Genomic DNA, 25,536 nt, shown 5'->3' with positions numbered 1-25,536 from the left:
GAACACTTCCGGATTACCAAATAGGCAAAGTAGGCGCCGATCTATGTGCTCCACTTCTTTTAGGGGCCCCCTGACAACGGGTCAAAATAATATTGATTTGAGCTTGAAAGAAAATTACAATCAAGCTTTCTGAAATTGTTTCCAAAAGATAGAAAAAAATGTATCAACTCCACTGAATACGATGTCTTGCAAAAGGTAGACTTCCAAAATATCCTGAAAGAGCTCACCACAAGCAGATTGAGGAAATTGAATATTTAAAGTTTTGTTGATTTATTAAAATAATTTTTTAATTTTTTGTTTAATAACATTCAATCAATCAATGCATTTATATAGCGCACTACTCACCCGGAGGGCCTCAAGGCGCTTGGGGAGGGGGGGTCCGCTACTGCTCGAACAGCCAGGTCTTGAGCTGCTTCCTGAAGGCGAGGTGGTCTTGGGTCTGGCGGAGGTGGGTCGGGAGGGAGTTCCAAGTCTTGGCGGCCAGGTAAGAGAAGGACCTTCCTCCTGTGGTGGCTCTTCGGATGCGGGGGACGGCGGCGAGGGCGTGGCTGGTCGATCGAAGCTGGCGTGCGGGCGTGTAGAAGTTGAGGCGGCTGTTGAGGTATCTTGGGCCTTGGTTGTGAAGGGCTTTGTGTGCGTGGGTGAGGAGACGGAAGGTGATTCTCATGTTGACCGGGAGCCAGTTCAGGTTTCTCAGGTGACCGGAGATGTGGCTGTGTCGGGGGATGTCGAGGATGAGTCTTGCTGAGGCGTTCTGGATCCGCTGGAGTCTCTTCTGGATTTTGACGGTGGTTCCGGCGTAGAGGGAGTTGCCGTAGTCCAGCCAGCTGGAGACGAGGGCCTGGGTGACCGTCTTCCTGGTCTCGGTGGGGATCCACCGGAAGATCTTACGGAGCATGCGCAGGATGTTGAAGCATGACGAGGAGACAGCGTTGACTTGTCTGGTCATGGAGAGGGAGGAGTCCAGGACGAAGCCCAGGTTGCGTGCGTGGTCTGTTGGTTTGGGTGCGCTGCCCAGGGCGGGGGGCCATCAGGAGTCGTCCCAGGCGGAGGGTGATGATCCCAGGATGAGGACTTCCGTCTTGTCTGAGTTCAGTTTCAGGCGGCTGTTCATCATCCACTCGGCTACGTCTTTCATCCCTTCGTGTAGGTTGGCTCTGGCGGTGGCGGGGTCGTTGGTGAGGGAGAGGATCAGCTGGGTGTCGTCTGCGTAGGAGATGATGTTGAGGTTGTGTTGGCGTGCGGTGGCCACAAGGGGGTTCATGTAGACGTTGAAGAGGGTGGGGCTAAGCGATGATCCTTGTGGCAGATGACTTCGGTGGCTTCTGATCTGAACGGGGTGAGGCGGACTCTCTGTGTCCTTCTGGCGAGGAAGGAGATGATCCATTCTAGTGCCTTCTCCTGGATTCCGACGTTGCTGATGCGCTGCACTAGGGTGCGGTGGCAGACAGTGTCGAATGCCGCGGAGAGGTCCAGGAGGATGAGGGCCGCTGTTTCTCCGTTGTCGAGCAGGGCTCGGATGTCATCGGTGGCTGCGATGAGGGCGGTCTCGGTGCTGTGGTTGGCCCGGAAGCCAGACTGCGAGGGGTCGAGGGATCCATTTGCCTCGAGGAAGGCGGCCAGCTGCTTGTTGACGGTCTTCTCGATGACTTTGGCTGGAAACGGGAGGAGCGAGATGGGGCGGTAGTTTTTGAGTTCGGTGGGGTCCGCTGATGGTTTCTTCACTAGAGCGCTGAGTTCGGCGTGCTTCCAGCTCTCCGGGAAGGTAGCGGTGTCAAAGGAGGTGTTGATGATGTCCCGCAGGTGGGGTGCGATGACAGCGTCGGCCTTGTTGAAGACGTGGTGAGGGCAGGGGTCGGATGGAGATCCGGAGTGGATGGAGTTCATCATGCAGATGGTGTCTTCGGTGCTGATCGGGGTCCAGGCGCGGAGGGTGGTGGTGGGGGGCGTTGGTGCTGTCGTGGGGTGCGTCGGTTGTGTGCTGAAGCTGTTGTGTACGTCTGCGATCTTGTTGTGGAAGTAGGAGGCGAGGGAGTTGCAGAGGTCTTGTGATGGGGTGACATTGTTGTTTCCGGCGTTGGGGTTGGAGAGCTCTTTGACGATGTTGAAGAGTTCCTTGCTGTTGTGTGCGTTGTTGTCCAGTCGTTCCTTGAATGCTGTTTTCTTGGTGGTGTGGATCAGTTGGTGGTGTTTTCGGGTGGAGAGCTTGAGGGTGGTCATGTTGTCTGGTGTAGGGTCTCTGCGCCAGGCTTTCTAGAGGGCTCGGCAGTTCTTTTTGGAGCTCTTGAGTTCGTCGGTGAACCATGGGGCTTTCTTGCTGCCGGGTCTGCTAAGAGGGGTCCTCAGAGGGGCGAGGTCGTCTGCGCAGTTGCTGATCCACTTCGTGAGGTTGTTGGCGGCCTGGCTGGGGTTCGCAGAGCTGGCGGGAGGGTTTTTGTTCAGGGATGCGGCGAGCTGGTCGGCTGTGATCTTGTTCCAGCTTCTCCGTGCAACCTGTTGCTGGTGGTGGTGGATCGTGTTCTTTCTGAAGCTGAAGTGGACGCAGCTGTTGTCCGTCCAATGGAGTCCAGTGGCGTGGCTGAAGGCGATGTCCTTGCTGGAGGAGAAGACGGGGTCGAGTGTGTGTCCGGCGTAGTGGGTGGGGGTGGTCACCAGCTGCTTGAGACCGAGGTTGGCGAGGTTGTCCAGCAGGGTGGTGGAGTTGCGGTCGTTGTTGTTCTCCAGGTGGAAGTTGAGGTCCCCGAGGAGGATGTAGTCAGCGGAGGGGAGGGCGTGCGGGCTGATGAAGTCGGCGATGTCTTCGCTGAATTGTGTGCGTGGTCCCGGGGGTCTGTAGATGAGGGTGCCTCTGAGGGTGGTCTTGGGGTCGGTGTGGATCTGGAAGTGCAGGTGTTCGGCGGTTGTGAGGATGTCGTCGGTGTTGGTTGTGATGCGGATGGTGTTCCTGTGGATGATGGCGATGCCTCCTCCGGTCTGATTGCCGCGGTCCCTCCGGGTGATCTTGTATCCATCCGGGATGGCGATGGCGATGTCGGGCGCTGAGGAGGCGTTCATCCAGGTTTCCGTGAGGAAGGCGACATCTGGTGATGTTGTGTCGAGCAGGTTCCAGAGCTCAACGGCGTGTCTGTGGACGGAGCGGGTGTTGAGTAGGATGCACTTCAGGTGGTTGCTGACGGTGCTCGGCTTGGTGGGTGTGGGTGCAGTGCAGGACCGGATGCAGGTGAACTTGCAGGAGTGGCAGCTGAAGGGTCCTTGGGTGCGTCTCGGGGTGGCTCGGTAGCATCCGGAGATCCGGCCGTTGTTGAGTGCGTTGAGTTCGGTGGCGTCGTAGGTCCGGCGGGTGGGCTGGGTCTACGGGGGCCAGGGGTTCGGTCGCTGGGTGCGGGCTGGGCGCAGACGGGCGCAGACGGGCTTACCTTTGGCGCGCCTTCGGCGCGCTTAGGGCGCGCTGTGCGTTTGCCACTCTGCCATAAGTGGAGAGTGGGGGGGCGGAGCGAGGGAGGAGCAGCTGGGAGGCGGGAGCGGGCGGCGAATGGGAAGGGAGTCCGAGGGAAGGGGGCGGGGCCGCAGGGGGGCAGCGGCGGGGAGCGGGCGGGAAACGCGACAGGGGCTGGCCACAACAGAAGGGGAGCAAAACGAATAATCAGAGGGCAGGGGCACAACAAGCAGACAGCAGAGCAAGTACAAAACAGTGAAAATTAAACAGGGAACAACGTGGTAACAAAAACGATACGAATTACACCAGGGAACACGCAGTGAAAATACGAGAAAGATTACAGCAGGGAGCAACGCTGCGCAGCAGAGGAGCTACCCCAACAGCAGACCAGGAGCACAGCTGCGGGCAGCGGCGGCACTCGGCGGGAACGGGGGCAGCCTGGGCTCACTCGCAGAGAGTGTGCGCGGTGCGTGGGGTGACCGGCCCAGACTGTTAATGTTTAATTTGTTTAATAAAATTGGTTTATTAAAATTGTTGGTTGGTATAATTAAAAACATATAAGCGGATAATTAGTTTGCTTGGGGGGGGCTAAATTTCGACTGCCTAGGGGCCTCCACAGGGTTTAATGGGGCACTGATCGTGAACATAGCACGTTCAGGGCCTGGACGTTCTCCTCTCATGCCGCGGGCCTTCACGGGTGGCGCCTGGTTGGTGACTCTGCGTTTCTTGGCAGGCAGTGAAGATGGGCAGAGTGTGCCTGGTGCTTGTTGCTCCACCTCTCCTGGCACTGTCATTGTGGGAGGTGCACGCTGTGTGCCGCTCAGGTCACCAGTACTTTGCAGCTCACCTAGGCTGCTTGCGGGCGTGCACCCTGTTGGACTGGTCGTGCACCCTGTGGGACTGGTCCTGCACAGTTACTGGAAGGCCCTGTAACCTGAAGGAGTTCTTAACTCCCAATTATCCCCAGGCCTCTCTCCAGAGCTTTCAACATTTGACATAAAAAGAATCCTGAGATTCCGCCTATGCACCTGCTTCTCAACCAGAATATAACACCCTCCTCTTTCAACAAAACCTTCAATGTTTTAACAGCCTCTTGGTTCCCATTAAGTCATATAATATTTAGCGGGGAAGTGTAAACCCAAATAAGACATTTAACCCACATCTTATAGAGGATTGGGGACACATGCTGTAAAGAATATGGAAACTTGTGTGGCCAATGGAACCTTCTAAAACACATGAGACTAAATGAAGTGGCCAGCAGATGAGAGACCATATAAAGGGCAAATAATGCTACACACTAAACAAATTTGCCAAAGTCATTCTCTTTTGCAATACTATGATTTAATTTAGGAATTTCTAGTTTTTGTTTTTTTTTCGGTATCGGCTCCTAGGTTATGGAACGTCGTTCCCAAAGACATCAGACAAGACTCTTATTTCTCCTCCTTGAAAAGATGTGCTTCTGAAATCTATTAGCAGCAGATAGTTTATCCACCAAGCCTTTGGTACTTCCTGTTTGTGCTCTAAGCCTTTGGTATCTCCACTTTATGTTTCAAGGCTTGGGTACCTCCAGTTTATGCACCAAGCCTTTGAGACCTCTAGTTTATGGATCAAGCGTTTGGTACCTCTAGTTTATGCACCAAGCCTTTGGTACCTCTCGTTTATTCACCAAGCCTTTGGTACCTCCAGTTTATGCACCAAGCCTTTGGTACCTCTAGTTTATGGACCAAGCCTTTGGTACCTCTAAATTATGGACCAAGCCTTTGAGACCTCTAGTTTATGGCCCAAGCCTGTGGTACCTCTAGTTTATGGACCAAGCCTTTGGTACCTCCAGTTTATACACCAAGGGGCAGATTTATGTTGGTCATGCGCCACGTTTGCGTCACGCAACTGCGGCGTAAACGTGGCGTATCCCTACGACCCATTTACAACGTGACGCATCTAGGCAGATGCGTCACGTTGTAAAGCCCTGCGCCACATGTGGGCGTTCCGGCGCAGGGTGGGCGTTCCGGGGCAGGTGCGCCTCGCAAAAGTGGGTGTGTGAAATCTATGAGATTTCACTCAGTCACTTTCAGGCCAATGCTGCATCAAAACCCTGCGCCTGCTTGAAGCAGGCGTAAGGCTTGATGCAGCATTGGACAGATAGGGCACCCTCGAGCCTTGCTGGAGCTGCATCGCGCTTGCGACGCAACTCCAGCAATGCGCCACCTTTACGGCACAGATGCGTCACGCATCTGTGCCATTTTTGCCCCATGGTGCGCCGCATTGTAAATGCGGCGCACCATGGGTGGCGGAGCTGCGGCGCAAAATAATTGGCGCATCCCTGGGGATGCGCCAGTTATCATAAATCTGCCCCCAAGTCTTTGGTACCTCCAGTTCATGCACTCGCCCTTTGGTACCACCAGTTTATCCACTAGCCCTTTGGTACCACCAGTTTATGGACCAAGCCTTTGGTACCTCCAGTTCATGCACTCATCCTTTGGTACCACCAGTTTATGCACCAGCCCATTGGCACCTCTAGTTTATGGACCAAGTCTTTGTTACCTCTAGTTTATTACCCAAGCTGTTGGTACCTCCAGTTTATGGATCAAGCCTTTGAGACCTCTAGTTTATGGACCAAGCCTTTGAGACCTCTAGTTTATGGATCAAGCCTTTGAGACCTCTAGTTTATGGACCAAGCCTTTGAGACCTTTAGTTTATGCACCAAGCCTTTGAGACCTCTAGTTTATGGACCAAGTCTTTGTTACCACCCGTTTAGGGACAAAGACTTTGGTACCTCCAGTTTATGCACCAAGCCTTTGGTACCTCTAGTTTATGAACCAAGCTTTTGGTACCTCCAGTTTATGCACCAAGCCTTTGTGACCTCAAATTTATGGACCAAGTCTCTGTTACCTTCCGTTTAGGGACCAAGCCTTTGGTACCTCCAGTTTATGCACCAAGCCTTTGGTACCTCTAGTTTATGAACCAAGCTTTTGGTACCTCCAGTTTATGCACCAAGCCTTTGTGACCTCAAATTTATGGACCAAGTCTCTGTTACCTCCCATTTAGGGACCAAACCTTTGGTACCTCTAGTTTATGCACCAAGCCTTTGGTACCTCCAGTTTATGCACCAAGCCTTTGTGACCTCAAGTTTATGGACCAAGTCTCTGTTACCTCCCATTTAGGGACCAAGCCTTTGGTACCTCTAGTTTATGCACCAAGCCTTTGGTACCTCTAGTTTATGAACCACGCTTTTGGTACCTCCAGTTTATGCACCAAGTCTTTGGTACTTCCAGTTTATTTATGGACCAAGCCTTTGAGACCTCTAGTTTATTGACCAAGCCTTTGAGACCTCTAGTTTATGGACCAAGCCTTTGGTACTTCTAGTTTATGCACCAAGCCTTCGGTACCTCCAGTTTATGCACCAAGACTTTGATACTTCCAGTTTATTTATGGACCAAGCCTTTGAGACCTCTAGTTTATGGACCAAGCCTTTGGTACCTCTAGTTTATGCACCAAGCCTTTGGTACCTCTAGTTTATGCACCAAGCCTTTGGTACCTCTAGTTTATGGACCAAGCCTTTGGTACCTCCAGTTTATGCACCAAGTCTTTGGTACTTCCAGTTTATTTATGGACCAAGCCTTTGAGACCTCTAGTTTATGGACCAAGCCTTTGGTACCTCTAGTTTATGCACCAAGCCTTTGGTACCTCTAGTTTATGCACCAAGCCTTTGGTACCTCTAGTTTATGGACCAAGCCTTTGGTACCTCTAGTTTATGCACCAAGCCTTTGGTACCTCTAGTTTATGCACCAAGCCTTTGAGACCTCCAGTTTATGCACCAAGCCTTTGGTACCTCCAGTTTATGCAACACTCATGTGCTACCTCCAGCATTTACAAGGAGTTATTTGGATTGTTTCATCTTTTGTCTTTTGAGGGACAACCTCCACTGAGGTAGAGTTGCAACATGTTTTTCTCCCTCCCTTTCGAAGGCTGTGCTGAATATAGTGCAGGACTGATGTTTCACTGTGACTCTCAGATGCCCAGGTACTATATTTTTCTGACCCACTTATGGGCTCCCTTTAGACGACATTTTCACTTTAAATGTCCAACATTTCTCGTGTCGCTATATATTCTTGCGCAGCGCCCTGCTGCCCATTCAGTCTATGTTCTCCCTATAGACATGTGGACTAAATATGCATTATTATCAAATATTTTGTAATAATTTAACAATTTATTTTCACATGCAAATCTTAGCATGAGTCGCCTAAAAAACTATGGAGGCAGCCCAGTAGTCACAAGGAAGTTTGCAATAAGGAAAGTAAACAAAAGCTGACCAGGACTCATGGGCAGCCTGTGCCTGGTGCTCCCTCCCGAGCTATTCGTCCCTCCTGGGCACTGCAAACAGACCTTCCTGGTGACCCCATGGACTCATGTGCTCCTAAAATGCACCAGTGTCACAGCAAACAGCAGCAGCTCAAACTCCAATCACCCTGAGCACTACTCTCACTGCACACTCCACCCACACCCTTCCCTCTGTTGGCCTTGTGGACAGGGCCCTTTGCTTCACATCTGAGGGTGAATCTATTACATTTGTACCCACACTGTTGACAAAGAGGCATGCTGCCCTTACTGAGTCAGTGCCCACCAGCTGACCGGCCCATGTCTCTGCCTGACACTGTAACCCTTTCTAATGATTGCTTTAGCTCTGGCTATCTCTGGAGAGGCCACATTGTCCAGTCTAGTTTGGAGCAGGAACCGAACTCTGCAGCTCACTGTTTACCTGGAGCTTAGGAAACCCTGGTAGAAAAGCACAGACATTCCAAGAGAAAACCAAGATGGCTGCCAGGCCTGCATCTCTCTGGTAGGATGAATGAATGCATGCATCTTGTACAGTCTTACACTACAAACCCAACCTTCTTCACAAGTAAAAGAGAGAAGGCCATTCCTATTCATTCAAAGTCCTCTCCAGAGGAATGAATGAACAAACTACGGGGAATGCAAAGCATTGCACTGAAAACTGTATTCCCTGTAGGAAGGAAAGGCCAGCTAGGGGCTACATTTATAAACGTTTGCAACCCCAAAAACGCCTTTTGACATGTACCAACCCTATTTTGCGAGCCTTTAACCTATTACGTAATTGCGACTTGCCTCATGAATATTGATGAGAAAGGTCCCTTTCGACTCATTTGGGAATCGCTTTGCGAGTCTCTAACTGCGAGTCGCAAACAATTGAAATAAGAGACTCAGAAAATGAAATGTTTGTACATCTGGTCCCAAGTCTCTTTGTGCACAATCCTTGGCCTTTCTTGGTGGGGAAGACTGTTAGGTGGGAAAGTTGAAAGTTCTCTTGTCATGGCCTTTCAGTTTCTGAACCTTCGGCCTCTCTGCCCCGGCACCCAGCTCGAGCACTGGATTCTCAGAGCTGCATGGGCAATCCCTTGATTCCCAGCCAAAAGGTGCACCATTGGTTTTTCTCTTCAGTCTTTATGAGAGATGACCCATTAGATTCTCTAAATCGATTCCACATCTCCATTAACATTGCATCTGCTTCGTGCTCTCCAAGAGGGTGCCCTTTAATAAGTCATTGTCAGCACAATCCAGACTGAGAGCTGCTTTTTGCTTGCACTGATATTCCGAAGTGGAAGTGTAACAAACCAATAGGTCTCAACAGTAAAAATGGAGCTATTGAGTTTGCCAATGCTTGCTTGTAGCATGGCTAATGCCAATATATATGCTAATGTGGCACCAGGTATGTGTAGGCATGTGTCCCAACGCATGTACACACATGTGGATGCATGGGTAGCTATCTTGGAATGTATTTTCCATTAATGAAAACCAGTTCCAAGATGGCTGCCACTGCTTGCAGATCCATTGGTAAGTAGGGGTGAGAGTTAAAAACCAGAAAGAGAACAGGGGCAGGGGGAGCATGTCTGGAGGAACAAGCAAAGACGTGAGCTCTCATGGAGTGCTGAAAGCGAAAGAAAAAAAGAGCCCCCTCAAGTCAGCAATTGAAGGATACATCTCATTCAATTACAACACAATGAGATTGAAATACTCCTGGCTTGGACAAAGACATGAATAACCATTGGATGAGACCTGAGACAGAAAACACGGCCATCCAATCATGAGGAAGGGGCTGAGCCAAAGTCCCCTCTATGTATATAGCATTTGTGCAGCACTAAACTAGGTGAAAAGGCAGCTGAGCACTGTACATGTCAAAGGCAAGAATACCGTCATCTGGTAATAGGAGAAGTGGCTGGATTTTGGATTGCTACTGCATGGTGGGGTAGTGTTCTTTAACCCCTTTGCTGCGGGGGTTAATTCCCCCGCTGTGCTGGGGGGTAGGGGGGGGCGCACAGAGCCCGCATGCTCATGACGAGCTGAGCTTGTCACAGGTGCACCGGTTCCCCGGAACGCTCAGCACAGCAGGGGAATTATCCCCGCATGCGAGCGTTCCGCGGCTCATGACAAGCTGAGCTCGTCATGAGCACCGGAGCGCCGTGCCTCATGACGAGCTCAGCTCGTCATGAGCATGCAAAGTGTTAACCCCTCCCATGCTCATGACAAGCTCAGCTCGTCATGAGCCACGGTGGCCTTGTGCTCATGACGAGCTGGGCTCGTCATGACCGTTGTGCCGTGCCCACGCGGGGATAATACCACTGCTGTGCTGGGCGTTCCATTGGAACGGGCGTGGTCGTGACGAGCTCAGCTCATCATGAGCACACGGCCACCATGGCTCATGACGAGCTGAGCTCGTCACGAGCACCGGGGCGCTGCGCGTGCCCCCCTCCCCCCAGCACAGTGGAGGAATTAGCCCCGCAGGCAAGGGGTTAAAGAGGTACGTCTTTAACTCTTTCCTAAAGTGGAGCTGCATTCTGGCTCATGTAGAGACAGGGATTATATTCACCATAAGTAGGTCATGTATTGGAAACGATCATTCTCAGACAAGAAAGCTCACTCTGTTTGTAGCCGAGACCTAAATATGGCGGGGGGGGGAGGTATTATGTTCCTTTCCTGCAGTCTTTCTCCACAGTCCCCTTATTTGTGCTGCCTCCTCTTCCTCCTCTCTTTCCTCGCTGTGAGATTCGATTGGCTCAGCGTGCGGTCCCCACTGTTCCTCATGGGTTGTCGCTGTCCTGCAGCCTACAAAGGGAACTTGCCTCATCACATCTCCTCGTTGAGAAACAGGGGTTGTTGTGGTGGAGATGGAGGAAGAGGTCACCAGAGGCGAAATAAATTCTTAGGCAGCTTATATGTTTTCTGAGATGACCGTAACCCCTTCTTTTAGGCCGGGTCTGGTGGCTCAGTGGACTAAAGCAGCCACTCCAGGGGCCTGTGTTCGACCTCATGGTCACAAGTTCAAATCCCGGCGGGTCCACTCAGCCTTTCATCCATTTGAGGTCGATAAAATGAGTACCATTGAGTTGGGTAACAATAAAAATCTGTTATTCAGGGCCAGTACACCTTTGGGTAATGGTGCGCTTTACAAATACACCTGTTATGTTATGTTTTATCACCTACTCTGGAAAAATAGGTCCTATAATTCATCACTTTCTGGGGCCAGAGATGGGCAGTGAGTGGTGGAACAGTACAAATTTGGAATTGCATGGTGGAAGCAAGTTCCCCGGAAGTTTATGAAATGTTTAGTACTGGGTATGATAAAATTGTGTTTGGGCTTTCAGGTGGACGAGAGAGAGAAGGGAAGAGAAGGAAGGGAAAAAGATAGAAAAAGAAGCAATATAGGGGAGAACTAGGGGTGAATAGTGCAGTCTCATTCTGTTACAGACGGTTTGACTCCTGGGCAGTGAATGCTCTGAACCAGGTCTTCCTCTCTTGCTGTTGGTGTTCATCATTAGCAGACTGGTTAACCTGTTTTATGAGCAGTGCATGCCCTGTGGCTGCCCCTCCTCTCCTGCACAGGTCATAGTTGGAGATGCCAGGTCACTGCCTCCTCTCTTAAGGGGCAGCCCATGCTCTGGGTCAGGTCCCCTTCTCTTGTGACCAGTTGTCATCCTTTGGTGCATAAACACAAGGGGTTCTGTCAGATAAAGAATTTTATTTACTTCTAGTTAGTCCATTATTACATGTGGGAGAACCAACAAAGAATAGGAACACGTACGTCTGAGATACTCAATAGATCATATATATTTTATGAGATTACTGTAGCAATATTCAATTTTAACAAAGTGCTCCATATGTGCAAGGTGCAAAAAGTGCTTGTGCAGTGCATCCATTAAAATAGACTGTGCACATATACAAATGTAAAATCCAAGGGGGTTGATGAAATGCCTGTCTAGTTGATACAAATAACTTGTCTCTCTTTTTTTTTTAAAAACCGTTTTTATTGCAGAAACACAATACACAGCATACATTTATAATGATCCTGCCCTGCCGGCGCTAGTGCGCAGCCCTTACACCAGTAAGCTTCGTACACAGCCAGCAAGCCCACAACCCGGAGGTCGGGCGGCGTTAATCGATGGATCTCCCTTCTCAACACCTTTTGAACACGTTTATTCTACTTGCAAGGAGTTCCTGAGTCCGCTTTTTTCCTTTTCCGTCCCTCCCGCCCCGATCTCCATCCCTTCCCCAACGTCTTCCACCCTGGTTCCCTCCCCCTCCCCCCCACGACTGCCTCCACCTACGCCTGAGCTCGCCGTTGATGTACGTGTGTAGGTACTATCAGGAGTAACTGATGCACTATTGAGAAAGTGCTCCTGGTGTGTGTAGGGGAACCTCACCGTCTAAATCAGAAAGTCCCTCCTCCTCCTCCTCCATCATGCTGTCTCGCAAGGCCTGCACTAACATCTCCCACGCCATTGCTGCCTCCATCGCTTTGTCATCGGACTTGCGGCGAGCTAGCTGGTATCTAAGTGTACTTTTACTCGCTGCCCACTTAAGAACCTCGTTGATCCAACGTCTGTGCGTAGGACTCTTTTTTGATTTCCAATTTTTCGTTATTTCTCTTTTGGCTAAGATCAGACCCATGTCTATAAATTTACTCGAAATCCTATTCTTGGGCGTATGCGGAAACCAGTGCAACACACCCACAGCCTTGGCAAATTGTAACTCCCTGTCCGTTACACTGTTTAACGTCTCGACAATATCCCTCCAATAGTCCCGTAGGTGTGCGCAGTCCCATAGCATATGGCCCAGGTCCACTCCTATCGTGTTACATCTAGGGCATGCCGCGTTCTCCACACCAACATACTTCCCGATTTTCCCTGGTGTGAGGTAAGCTCTATGAAGGACATAGAAATGTATCAACTGAAAACGTGCGTTTCTCGTGCTCTTCCTCGCCCGCCTCACTATCTGCGCCCAAGTAGTGTCAGGGATCTCTATCTGTAGATCTGATTCCCATGCAGTTTTCAGTGCCGTCAAAGGTTGCAGCGTCTCGCGCAGCATTCTTGAGTAAAGGCACGTCACCGCTTTATACGTGCCAGTTGCCATCATAGTATATTGGCAAGCCATGGACATAGTGGGCTCCTGGGTCCCTTCCCCCCAGTGTGCTTTTATTGCCCTTGTTATAGCCGCGTGCATCAGGAAGTCCCCCCTCGGGAGGTCAAAACGATCCTGCAAGGTTTGGTATGGGATCAACGCCCCATCCTCGTATAGGTCTCCTAGCATCTGTAGTCCTGCGTCCTCCCATCCCTGTAATCGCGACCAATCGCCGCCATGAGGGAGTGCTGTCACCATGCCCAGCGGTATCTCAGGTGCATACATGCGTCGTATCCCTGCTCGTCTCTGTGATCGGTTCCAGCAGAGCCTGAACGTCTGCTCCTCTAGAGATAACTCTCTGAGGGCCAGCTTTTGCTGCAGAGCGATGAATGCCAGCACATGCCGGGGGGTGCCCCCTCCCTCCTGTGCTCCGCACCTTGATACACCCTCGCCACCTCCTGCGCGAAGATCTGCAATTGAGCCGCCAGGTAATAGAGCTCGAAATCTGGGACCGCTAGGCCTCCCTCATCTTTCGGCCGAAGTAGCGTGGTCAGAGCTATTCTACGCCTGCCCGTGCCCCAGAGGAACGATATCAGCAATGATTTCAATTGCTGAAAGATGGATCTAGGTATCCACACAGGCAGTGTGCGAAAGTAGTAAAGAAGGCGTGGCAGGGCTATCATTTTCACTAGGGATATGCGTCCCGTCACCGAGATCGGGATGGCGGCCCAAAAGGACACGCTGCCCCTCAACGCCCGTATACAGCGGCCCACATTGCCCTCGAGCAGATCCACAGCCCTGTGATATATGTGCACTCCCAAATATTTCAGACAATTGGGCTCCCAATTAAGCAGTGGGCGGGTGGCAGGTCGCATCTCCCCCTGTCGCAACGGAAATAAGCAAGATTTAGACCAGTTGACTTTTAGGCCAGACAGCCTGCCAAAGAGCACCAGGAGTCTCTCCGCCCCCTCCAACGCCTCACTCGCATCCTCTAGAAATAACAAGAGGTCGTCCGCATACAGCGAAATAATCTGTGGACTTCCCCTGTAGACTAGGCCCTTATAATAATGTCCCTTCCTGGCTTCCGCCGCAAAGGGCTCTATCGCTAATGCAAATAACAGGGGGGAAAGTGAGCACCCCTGCCTAGTGCTGCGGCACACCGGGTATTGGTGCGATACGAGGGAACCCACCCATACTCGTGCCATCGCTGAGGCGTACAGCAATCTCGTCCAGCCTATGTAGCCTTCTCCAAGGCCAAAGCTCTGCATGACCCTATACAGGTATTCCCACTCTAAGCTGTCGAATGCTTTCTCAATGTCAATCGACAGCACTAAAGGCGCTCGTGAATCGGGCATTGGTTCTCCCAGCAGGCGCACCAGTCGGCGTATGTTAACAGTTGTGTTTCGCGTGGGAATAAATCCAGATTGATCACTATGGACCAGCGCCGACATGTGCTGTAATAACCTGGTCACCAAGATGGTGCTCAGGATTTTGTAGTCCGTCGTCAGCATGGACAACGGCCTGTAGGATGCTGGACTCCTGCTCTCTCTCCCTTGTTTCAGCAACGGTATCATCAGAGCTTCACACATGGATTCAGGTAACCTACCTCTAGACTTAGCCTCATTGTATACTATCTGGAGCCGCGTAGCTAGTTGCTCTATATATTTGCTGTAAAATTCTATGGGCAACCCATCTAGACCCGGAGTTTTGTTACGAGCCATTCGCTTCACCGCACTCCTAATCGCCCCCAGTTCGATATCCCTGCCCAGGGCCTCCGCCTGCTCTTGTTCGAGATGCGGCAATTGCAGCCCCTCCAGAGAGGCATCAATCTCGCTGTCCTGCCCTTCCAACGCGCTCTTGTAGAGCGTTTCATAGTACGAGTGGAAGCAGTCCAGTATTCCCATTTGGGTGTCGTGTGTACGGCCACCCTCCCCCTCTATGGCCAAGATCGGGTGACTACGTCTAGTGGGGTTAGCCAACCAAGCATGCAACGTCCCCGCCTTGTCCCCTTCCGCATGTGCTTTCGTCAGGTAAGCCTTATGGTCAAAGCCGCGGAGTCACTCCATTTCAACCGCAACTGCTTCCTTGGCCTTGCATACCGCCTCCCGCAGCTCCGGATGATTAGGTTGTGCTATCTCGGCCTTCCGCAGTGTTCCCTCTGCCTTATCTAAATCATCCAGCAAGGCCTTGCGCACTCCGGCATATTTTCCGATGCAGTGGCCTCTAACAACAACTTTGAAGGCGTTCCACTCCATCGCTCTGGATGACGTGGTACTATCGTTTTCCTCAAAGTAATGTGTGATCCTGTCTCCTAACGCTTCCCGAAACTATAAGTCATCCAGTGTGTCAGGTCGTAGTTGCCACGTCGATACTCGCGAGGTCTCTGTCACCCAATTCAGCGTTAGCAGCAAGGGGTTATGATCGGACAGCGTGCGGGTTAAGTACTCCGTTCTTGTCACAGCCGAGAGCACGAGTGGGGAGCACAGGAAGGCATCAAGGCGGACATGAAGGTCATACAGGCTAGAATAATACGAGTAATCCCTCACATTTGGGTGTTGCGCTCGCCAGGCGTCCTGCAACTCCCAGCTCTCTTGCCATTCCAGTCTACGCTTCGCCAGACGGTGTACCGGGGACGTTCCCAAGGGCGGATGGGACCTGTCCAATGCAGTATCTGCCACTGAATTAAAGTCTCCACCCATGACGATGGGGCCAGCTAAGGAACTTGCCAACGCTCCAGAGAGTTTCGTGAAGAAAGACGATTGGTCAGTATTGCGTGCGTACACGCTACAGAGCACTATATCCCTGCCTTTGAGCTTCCCTTCAACTGCCACAAACCTACCCCCTGGGTCTATTGTGTGCCTGACCACATGAAAAGGAGTCCCCGTCCGTATCCAAATCAGCGCACCCCTTGCAAACGCAGAGTATGCGGTACTGAACAGTTGCCCTCTCCACCGTCTCTGCAGCGCAATGCCCTCCTGCTTTGTCAAATGTGTTTCTTGCAAAAGCGCAATCTGAACCACTCTTCGAACCAAATAAGCGTGAACTTTATGCCTCCTTGCCATCGTATGTAGTCCCCTCACGTTCCAGGTGACACATTTCACTGTTCCTGTACTAGCCATGGTCCCGTACTGTCCAACATAAGCCAGCAGAAGTCCGCATCCAGGCGCACATGGTTGCACTCCCCCACCCCAACTTCAAAACAACAATCCCCCCCTCCCCAACCACCTCGCCTCGAGCCCCCGCAACTACTCTCGGCTCCCTCCCCCCCAGAACAGGACCCCGCTTCGCGAAAGCAGCTCCCATCCAAACCTAGTAAGGGCTAGTTAACCCCCCCAACTGCCCAACTATTCCGCAGTCTACACTACGGCGGCCTTAGGGGCCCGGAAGGCGTAACTCGGCTCCAAAGGTGGTTACCACAATCCCATCCCCCCCGCCCCACAATCCCCCACAAACACTCATGAACATCCAACTTGCTTTGTTGTATGCTTCAACATCGGTTGGCTCAGGCTCAGGCTCCCCCAGGCATCATACATAGCCAGCATGGACCGTCACCTTCATCAAGCTTCAATTATTTCCCCCGATGTCTGCGGCGTCACCACTGGCCCCTTGGCACCATTAAGTTCCGATAGGTCTGTTTCCTAGCCAGTCACCTGGCCCTCCGAGTCTGATCCCCCGCATGAACGAGTTCTCACAGTACCCGATAAATCAATTACTGCTTGCAGCGCCGCCCTTCTTTCGTCTTCCGTTTGTGACTCTGTAGGTTTTCTAGATCTCTGCCGGTGCTTCCGGAGCCTCTGCGACTTCCGGACCGGTCGCTGACGTTGCTCTTCTTTGGCTCTGAATTTCGCTCCGTCCGTTCCGGCCTTGTAAGTGTCCCACCACGCCCAGGCATCCGCTGAAGTGGGGAAGAAGAGCGTCTTGTCATCCACTACCACTCTGAGCTTGGCTGGGAAAAGGAGCGAGTATGTTATGCCCTCCGCTCGCAGTTCCCGCTTAAGTGACAGGAAGGAGGCACGCAGTTTCTGAGTTTCAAACGTATAGTCAGGGAAAAGTGTTACTTTGCTGTTGTCCACTTGGAAGGGGCCCATGTCTCTGGCTCTCTGCAACAACCAGTCTCTGTCTTTGTAGTGTAGCAGTTTTATTACCACTGGGCGGGGCGGCTGGCCTGGTCTGGGGGGTCTAGCTGGGACCCGATGCGCTCGTTCTAACGTGAAGAAAGGCGAAAGACCCTCCGGCGCTACTTCTGTCTTCAACCAGTTCTCTAGGTATCCCACCATGTCGTTGCCCTCCTTTTTCTCCGGAAGGCCCACCAAGCACACGTTGTTGCGCCTGCCGCGGTTTTCCGCATCCTCCGCTCTCCTTTCCAGTGCCTGTATACGATCAAGTGCATCTGCCAGCCGCCCCTCCATGGATTTGTGCTCAGGCAATATCTCTTGGAGGGTGTCTTCTGTACTTTTAACCCTGTCTTTTAGTTTATCATGATCGGCCCGCAGAAGCCCCAACCCCGTCGCCACCTGAGCTATATCTTGCTGCAGCGCTTCTTTTGTGGCCGTGATAGCTTCCAGGATACAGGCCTCGGGCTGCGTCCGATCGTCCTCAGGCAGCGGACCGTAGGTGTCAGTTAGCGCCAAAATCCCAGCAGTCGTCCAGCGCTGCGTCGTTGCAGCTTCTCGTTCTGATGGGTCGGTTCCACGTCAGGTCCACACAGTTGTTTACTCCCGGATTTGGCCAGCCCCGGTATAGCGATCAGCACTTCAATCTTCTGTCCCTGTGGGCGCTCCCCCAGGATTCAGAGGACCGTCCAGTACCCCGCGCTCTCCTCGCCCCACGCACTGCACGCGGGGCCTCAGGTCATTAGAATGCTCAGGTCCGTACTCCTATTCCACTCTCAAAACCCCGTTGTCTCCTGGGCCCTCCAGCACCGCCGCGGCCCAGGTCCGGTTGAGTATCGGGACCCCTCGTCACTATCCTAGGGTTCTACAGCCAGCCCTGCAGCATCCGTCTTAGTTCACCCAGGATGTGCTCTCTCAGGGAGCGTACTGTCTTCTGTCCCCACCTCGGTTCGCACGGTTGCAGCCAGCGCCGCCAGCAGCCAAGCCCCGAATCCACAGTGACCCAGGCTCCTCTGCAGGGCTCTCCACTTATGCAGTGCGTGTAGTGCAAGTAGTCCCGGCGCCACCAGAGGCGTAGGCAAACCCAGCGTGGCCCAAGTCCCGTGCTCCTGCTTCCATGGCGTGCTAGCAGGGGCTATCGATCACTCGGCCATCGCCTGCTGCCCTCCGTACATACGTGGCCCTGTCGAGCCCGTCCAGCCCCGGCCGCTACTCTCTGAAGGATTCACCCCCTGATAGGCGAGGTTGCCGCCCGTCCCGCAGCGAGGCCCGGGCAGGGTCCCCGCCACACGGCGCGCCCGCAGCCTCTCCGCCCTGCCGCTACTCACAGGGATGTGCTCGGCTGCCGAGTCCCGGGGCGGCCGCCATCTTGTCTTCCGTGGCCGTAGCCAATCAGCGGCAAATTTAGCCCTCAGCCGCAGGATTTAAAAGCTCCGCTCCCCGTTTCTGCAGGAGCCCGGGCGAACCCGAGCGGCGTCGCCTCCTCCCCGACTCGTCGCTGGGGGACCGCTGTGCCCCTTCAGTCCCAGCCACCTTGGCTCTGGGTTCCGTCTGCCATTTTGGGTCAGAGCGCTCGGTATTGCTTTGTTCTCCCTACCGGGCCGCTGTGCCGCCGAAGAAGCTTTATGACCCGTGCCTGGGGGTCCGCTGCTGTTCCGACGTCTTAGAGTGTTCGGAGAACTCTGCACACGCCGGAGTTCGTGCTGTTGACAGGATAATAGCGGGGATCGGGCGCGGAGCTCCGGGCTCACGCTGCCTGTCCCCTCAGCATCCAAGCCACGCCCCCTAACTTGTCTCTCTTGTGGGACAGATTCATCTGTCCATAGATGCCCAGGAACAGGAGATTCGGTACAGGCAACTTGTAATGACGGCGACGTTTCGACCCTCTTTTGCAACGTTTAATTCCTATACATCAAAAAGGGGCTTCTTCAGGACTGGTGTGGCACAACCCGCATGTTCAAAACGTGCTGTCAGACCTCATGAATTTCCTGTTACTGAGCAATCTTTCATTGACATGAGCGAAATGAAAATATTGACCTGGGGTAGAAGAAAGACCTAGAATGAACTACTTGAACCCCGGGGAGAAATCTTCCTGTATTACAAAAACAACAAATTAGAAATGTTGGGCAAGCATCTGTAAAAAGTGGCAGTGTATTATGTCTACAAACACCCACCAATGGTATCCAGCAGTTAATATTGAAACTAGCTTGTTGGTGTAAGGGAGTGCCCTGTAAGAGTGAGTCCTGTGAATATAAAAAAAATAATAATGGGTTAACTAGCATTCAGTGCGTGTAGACTCATGATTCAGTAGGCAGGGCACCCTGTTGCAAGCTCATCGAATGAAGGCTTACCTAATTAATCAGGAAGGTGCCTGACCCTCCTTTTCTCCTAGTGTTGGCAGCTTTAGTGATGCATGCTCATTGCCTCCTCCTCTCATGGGCAGTGCATGGTCTAGGCCACGCCCTCCTCCCCTGATTGGTGGGTGGGTGTGATGCATGCACACCGTCTCCTCCTCTCATGGGCAGTGCATGCTCTGGGCCACGCCCTCCTCACCTGATTGGCAGGTGTTAGTGATGCATGATCATTGCCTCCTCTTCTCTTGGGCAGCGTTTGTTCTAGGCCACACCCTCCTCCCCTGATTGGTGGGTGTTAGTGATGCTTGCCCACCATCTCCTCCAGTCATGCACAGTGCATGCCCTGGGTCAGCGCCTACTCTTGTCACAGGTAGTCCATTGGCAGACAGTTCAGTCACTCGCATGTTCAGTGCATGCCCTGTGGCTGGTCCTCCTCCACTCCTGCATGGGCGGGGACCCATATTTGCTGCCTCCTCCTCTTATGAGCAGTGGGTGTTGTAAGCCTGACCCTCCTACTTTCCTGGCACAGATAGTAGTAGTTAGTGGTGCTTACTCGTTGACCTCTCTTCTAATGGGCGGTGCACACCCTAGGCACAGTCTTCACTGGCATTGTGTTCAGCTAGTGGTATGGGCACTGCCTGCCATGTGGTTGGCCCTCCTCCTCCCCCGGCGTAGATTCATGCTTGTCGTCTCCTCCGTTCATGGTCAGTGCATGCCCCGTACCTGACCTGCCTTTTCTCCTGGCATTGGCAGTTTTAGTGATGCAAGCTCCTTCCTCCTCCTCTCATGGGCAGTGCATGCTCGTCTCTAATGGGTAAGGTATGCTCTAGGCCAGGTCCTCCTCTCCTGATATGCGGGCGTTAGTGATGCATGCTCATCGCCTCTCGCTCTCATGGGCAGTGCATGCTCTAGGCCAGGTCCTCCTCTCCTGATTGGCAGGTGTGAGAGACACAAGCTCACCACCTCCTTCTCTCATGTGCAGTACATGATCTTGGCCAGTTCCTCCTCTCCTGATTGGTGGGTGTTAGTGATGCATGCTCACCGTCTCTTCCTCCTGATGGACAATACATGTTCTGGGCTAGGTCCACCTGATTGGCTGGTGTTAGATACACAAGCTCAACACCTCCTTCTCTCATGGGCAGTGCAATGTTCCAGGCTAGGTCTTCTTCTCCTGATTGGTGGGAGTTATTGACGCATGCTCACCGTCTCCTCCTCTCATGGGCAGTGCATGCTCTGGGCCAGGTCCTCCTCTCCTGATTGGCAGGTGTTAGAGACTCCAGCTTACAGTCTCCATCTCTCATTGGCAGTGCATGCTCTAGGCCACGCCCTCCTCTCCTGATTGGTAGGTGTTAGAGACTCAAGCTCACCCTCTCCTTCTCTCATGGGCAGGGAATGCTCCTGGCCAGGTCCTCCCCTCCTGATTGGCAATTGCTAGAGACGCAAGCTCACAGTCGCCTTCTCTCATGGGCAGTGCATGCTCCAGGCCTGGCCCTCTCCTGTCATGGGTACTGTTCATTGGTGGACTGTTCATCTAGTCGGTTGAGCCGCGTGATCGGTGCTTGATCATCATCTTCTCCCTGCAGACGTAGCCGTTGCTCGATCATGGCCACCCAATCTTTTGGCAAAGGTAGTCCTCATGCAGCCTGTGCAACCCACCCCGTGGATAACGTGTGTCTTGTGCGTGACACTTCACCTCCCCAGGCGCGTTTAGTCCTGGGTAGAGTTGGCTCGAGGCCTGCACCTTTTTCACTTTTGGCGAAGGTTGTCAATATGAACAACTTTAGGACCAGCCCTGTTGGATCCCGCATCTCTTGAAACATGTGGTTGGTGCGTATTCACGTCTGCATGACCCTACTATTCTCCTGGCGTGCGGTGTAGGTAAAGTGTAACAAGTATCTAACTTTGCTTCTCTCCTGACTCATGTACTCATTGGCAGTATCCAGTGCGACTGGTGCAGCTGCACTGGGCGCTGACCTGTGGAGGGGGCACCGACCTCAGGGGGGCGCTGTGTTCAGCAATAGCTTATGATTGGAAAGATGAGGGACACTTTTGCCCGCTGGTAGTGAGAGAATCAGAGGAGGTGGTCATGTGGTGTGGGGGCACCAAAAATGATTGTCGCACTAGGCGCCGCTAGCGCTAAAACCAGCTTTGGCAGTACCTGTCCTGTGTTTGCCCCCCTTTTCGTCATCCAAAGTCAGCTGATAGGGGGCCTAGAGGATCTTGCGAGCAGGGCACTCTAGGTGGGACAGCACGTCTTGCCCAACCTAGCTGGGCCGCTTCCGCTGCCTCACCTGTGCTCACACTCAGCGGCCACCTCTTAATGGCAGCTGCGCTCGCTCGCTCGCTCCTGGCCTCAGGCCACACCTTGCATCTTACCACTGCTGCTGCGTGCTCATGGCTCAGGCTCCGGCTGCAGGACTTCTGCCGGGGTGTAGCGATGACCAGAGATGGCGAGAGATGAAGGTATCCAGGGGCACAGCAGGACACCTGCGACGGGGGGCAGCACCATCCTCCGCTCGCCGACGGCGAATATCTGGGTACCCCTCGGCAAGAACCAGCCAGAGTCGGCGGGAGATCCCGCAGGGGCAGGAACTGGCAGCAGGCAGTGGCACAACGGGAAACAACCTTTACTACGTGGTCAAAACACTGCAGTGCCATCACAATGCAGATTTTACAACGTAAGTCGTTACCACGACTTGCACTGGAGGGCGCTCTAAACTAAGGAATAGTGTGATTTACTATTCCAACATCTTCCCTTCTGTACGTAGACTGGAGTTGGAATAGTAAATAATACTATTCCTAAGTCCAGCACCCTACAGCGCAAGTCGTGGTAACGACTTGCGTTGTAAAAGCTGAGTTGTGATGTACCGCGTTGTGATGTACCGCGTTGTGATGTACCGCATGGTAACGTCATACATCCGGCACAACGGTGTCCCTCCTCCTGCTGCATCTGCGTACGCCCTTTCCGATTCGTTCTCTGCCTGTCAATTCTCTGACTGCACACCAAACTTCTGGGCGGCTCCTCTGTCCTGCCTGTTCCACATGGTGGGCCCTGCAAACTGCATTCCAGAGAGCTGGAGAGGTTCAATAAATAATCCAGTGTTTAAGGGTGGGGAGCGAACCGATCCAGCCAATTACTGACTGATCGCCTTAATAGATGCCGAAGCAAAATACTGTTTGTCACTGAATAAGCTGGTCTGAGAGCAACAAAATAATTCCCACTAACCAATCTAGCTTCCATCGGGGCACTGGTACCATCACTTATGTCCTAGCTCTAGATCTAATGGCAGCCAAAAGCATATGACAGCGAAAGAATCTGCATCTACGCTTCATCGATCTTAAAGCTTCAGTCGATCGAGTCAACAGATGCATTTTATGGCATAAATTGAAGCAGTGGGGCCTTCCCTAAGTAATACTGAGACCACTAATGGCACTATACACCGACTCGTGGATGCAAGTTAAAATAGCCGATGGAAAGAGACTCACCAGAAAAATACACATGAGTGAGGGTTTAAAGCAAGGCTGCGTCCTAGCGCCACACTTATTCACCTTATTCATGGCTGACCTATCACCAAGGCTAGATGCGATCAACTTGCATCCCCCACATTTGGGCACACTGCCTATTACATACCTGTCTTATGCTGACAAGACAGTGCTTCTTAGTTACACACAAATTGGCCTGCAAAGAGCGATTAATGAATTAGGGAAATTCGCCAAGTCTCATTTGTTAGAGATAAGCGTCACAAAAACAAAAGCCATGATTATAAGCCGTTGCGTCCACAAACAATCACCATTTATTATCAGGAATGCAAAATTGGAAGTGGTTAATAGTTCTTTTGGACACAAGATGAACTTTTGAAAAGCAGAATGAGGTCATACTAAAAAAAAGGCAATAACGTTTGCCTTCTGTACAATGTCAAAGAGTTTAACGCCTTAACCGCAGCAGTTTTTCCGCCGCGGTGCGGGCGTTCTAAAGAGTGGGCGGGGCTCCGTCGGCCATTGGCCGACGGCAGCACCCGCGAGGTAGTACTCCCATCAGCCAACGGACGACGGGAGCACAGAAGGCGTTAAAAGGTCCACTGTTTACTCCATTATTGGCGATCATTAAAGCAAAACTTTTACCAACTGTAGCCTATGGAAGGAAGTTCAGCACGGGAAAGATGCAGCAATCCTGGACAGCCTCCAAACGCGGGTGTACAGAACGGTATTTTCTTTACCACGCAACTCCTCACCGGCACAGGTCCGGTTGGAATCTGGGCTGCAACAGCAACAACTATATAAAAGATATGCAACAGTAAAAACCCGGTAGAAAATCTGGAGCAACCTAGAAAATGAGATTAATAACGTGCTCTGGAATGCATTACAAAGTGACCCTTAGTCCGCTTACACTGAGCACCTACAATCATCTTTAAAGCTTACCAACATAGCATACCTTTGGCAGTGGAACCTACCATTTACTGCTTTTCAACAAATACTAAAAAGGCAGCAAAACAGCACTCATTAACGGAGGACAAAGCCAGGCTAAGCAAGCGAGCCCATGCATGGATGGTATTGTAATTGTATACAAAATTGTAACCAGCAACATATCTGGGCCTGTCCTTCTCCCCTTATTTAAAGACTACGGGGCCCATTAGGATGGCGGGCAGATCGCCCCGCCAGGCCGGCGGTAGCCACCGTCGGCCTGGCGGGGGCAATCCGCCCGCCATCCTTGCCGGAATGACCCCCCGCCATAATAGTATGGCTGGGGGGTCTGCGGCGGACGGAAAGACCGTCCACCGCGACCGGGGCGGAAAAGGGTTTATATGGTGCCGGTGTCTATCAGACTCCGCCAGCCATATTACCATAGGCATTTTCCAATGCCTATTGCCGCCACGGAAAGGCATGCGGAATCTACTTTGGGGGCCCGTTGCAGGCCTGTCACGTTGTGCTTTGAAATTCACAACATGTATTTTTGACATTACGGCAGGCAGTGCATTCAGCACCGCCCGCCGCAATGTTAAAAATAAAGAATGCGCCCGTCACTGTGGCGGACGCATCCTAATTCCTCCCACGGGACCCCCTCCCTTATGGCGGGCTGTCCCGTTATCCGAAAGGATGACGGACGGACAAAGTCCTCCCGTCATCCTAATGATCCCCTACGTTTTTAGCAATATGACTTGGACTCTAATGCAGACCAGCCTCGCTGGAAATATCAGGGCCCAAAGTCATGTACTTTTTGTGGATCGCTAACACAGGATTTTATTAATTTAATATGTATCTGACCAGCATTAATTCTACACCATTGTAAATTGCTGAAGAAATTATTTAATGTAAGAGGCATTTGTTCTTGTAGAGCTGCAATACTAAAATGTCTCGATCCAAATGACCCACAGCTTTATTGTCATTTAATACATTTTTTTATTAATTGCAAAAAAGTATTAAAACACGGCTAGCGGCCACACACAGCGGCACTTCAGAAACTAAGGCCTGTCTCCTTTTTATCATCAAATGTACTGTATGAATTATTTATTCTGTATAACCGGTGTATTCAGGAAACATCAGAAACTGGTTATCGGAGAAGCAAGACACACCTTTAGAGACCACGTCACATGTCCTTTTTCTGTTACTTATGCATTGTTCACTCTTCTAGATTCCAAACTCTCTAACTGAATGTTGATGGTACAGCTGCAACAATCTTTTAAAATGCATATTTTAAGAGAAATTTTAACGGTTTTATGTATTGAGATTACTGGTATATTTTTATGGGTTTTATTAAGTAAACAATATATATATTCTGATTCTGGTAGAGCCTGGCATGGGCCTGACCCTGCTCCTTTCCTGAAACAGGCAGTCCTCTCTTTTTGTCATTGTGAGATGAGTGCTGTGTACCTTACTTTTCTCCTCTCCTGCAACCACGAGTCAGTTGTGTAAGGACATATACCCTACGAATGACCCTACTGCTTTCCTAACACATTTGCAGGCACATACATCAACCATTTTTGCGAGCGCAAACAGTGCGGTTCGCAAAAATCTGCCATTTGCACACGCAAAAAAGGCATTTGCGATGCATCAAGGTTCAAGGCACTCGCAATTTGAGAATTCGCAATTATTTGTGATTTCTCAAATTGCAATTGCATTAAGGAATCGCAATTTGCGATTCCTCAAATACAATGCAAGAACCTCTTAAGAATAGAGATTTCGCTAATAGGGGACACAAATTACCATGAAGTTGAACTTGATGGTA

Source organism: Lissotriton helveticus, chromosome 7 (assembly GCF_964261635.1).
Source record: "Lissotriton helveticus chromosome 7, aLisHel1.1, whole genome shotgun sequence".
Taxonomy (NCBI): Eukaryota; Metazoa; Chordata; class Amphibia; order Caudata; family Salamandridae; genus Lissotriton; species Lissotriton helveticus.
The sequence above is the reverse complement of the archived record's forward strand: the minus strand, read 5'-3'. Positions refer to the sequence as shown.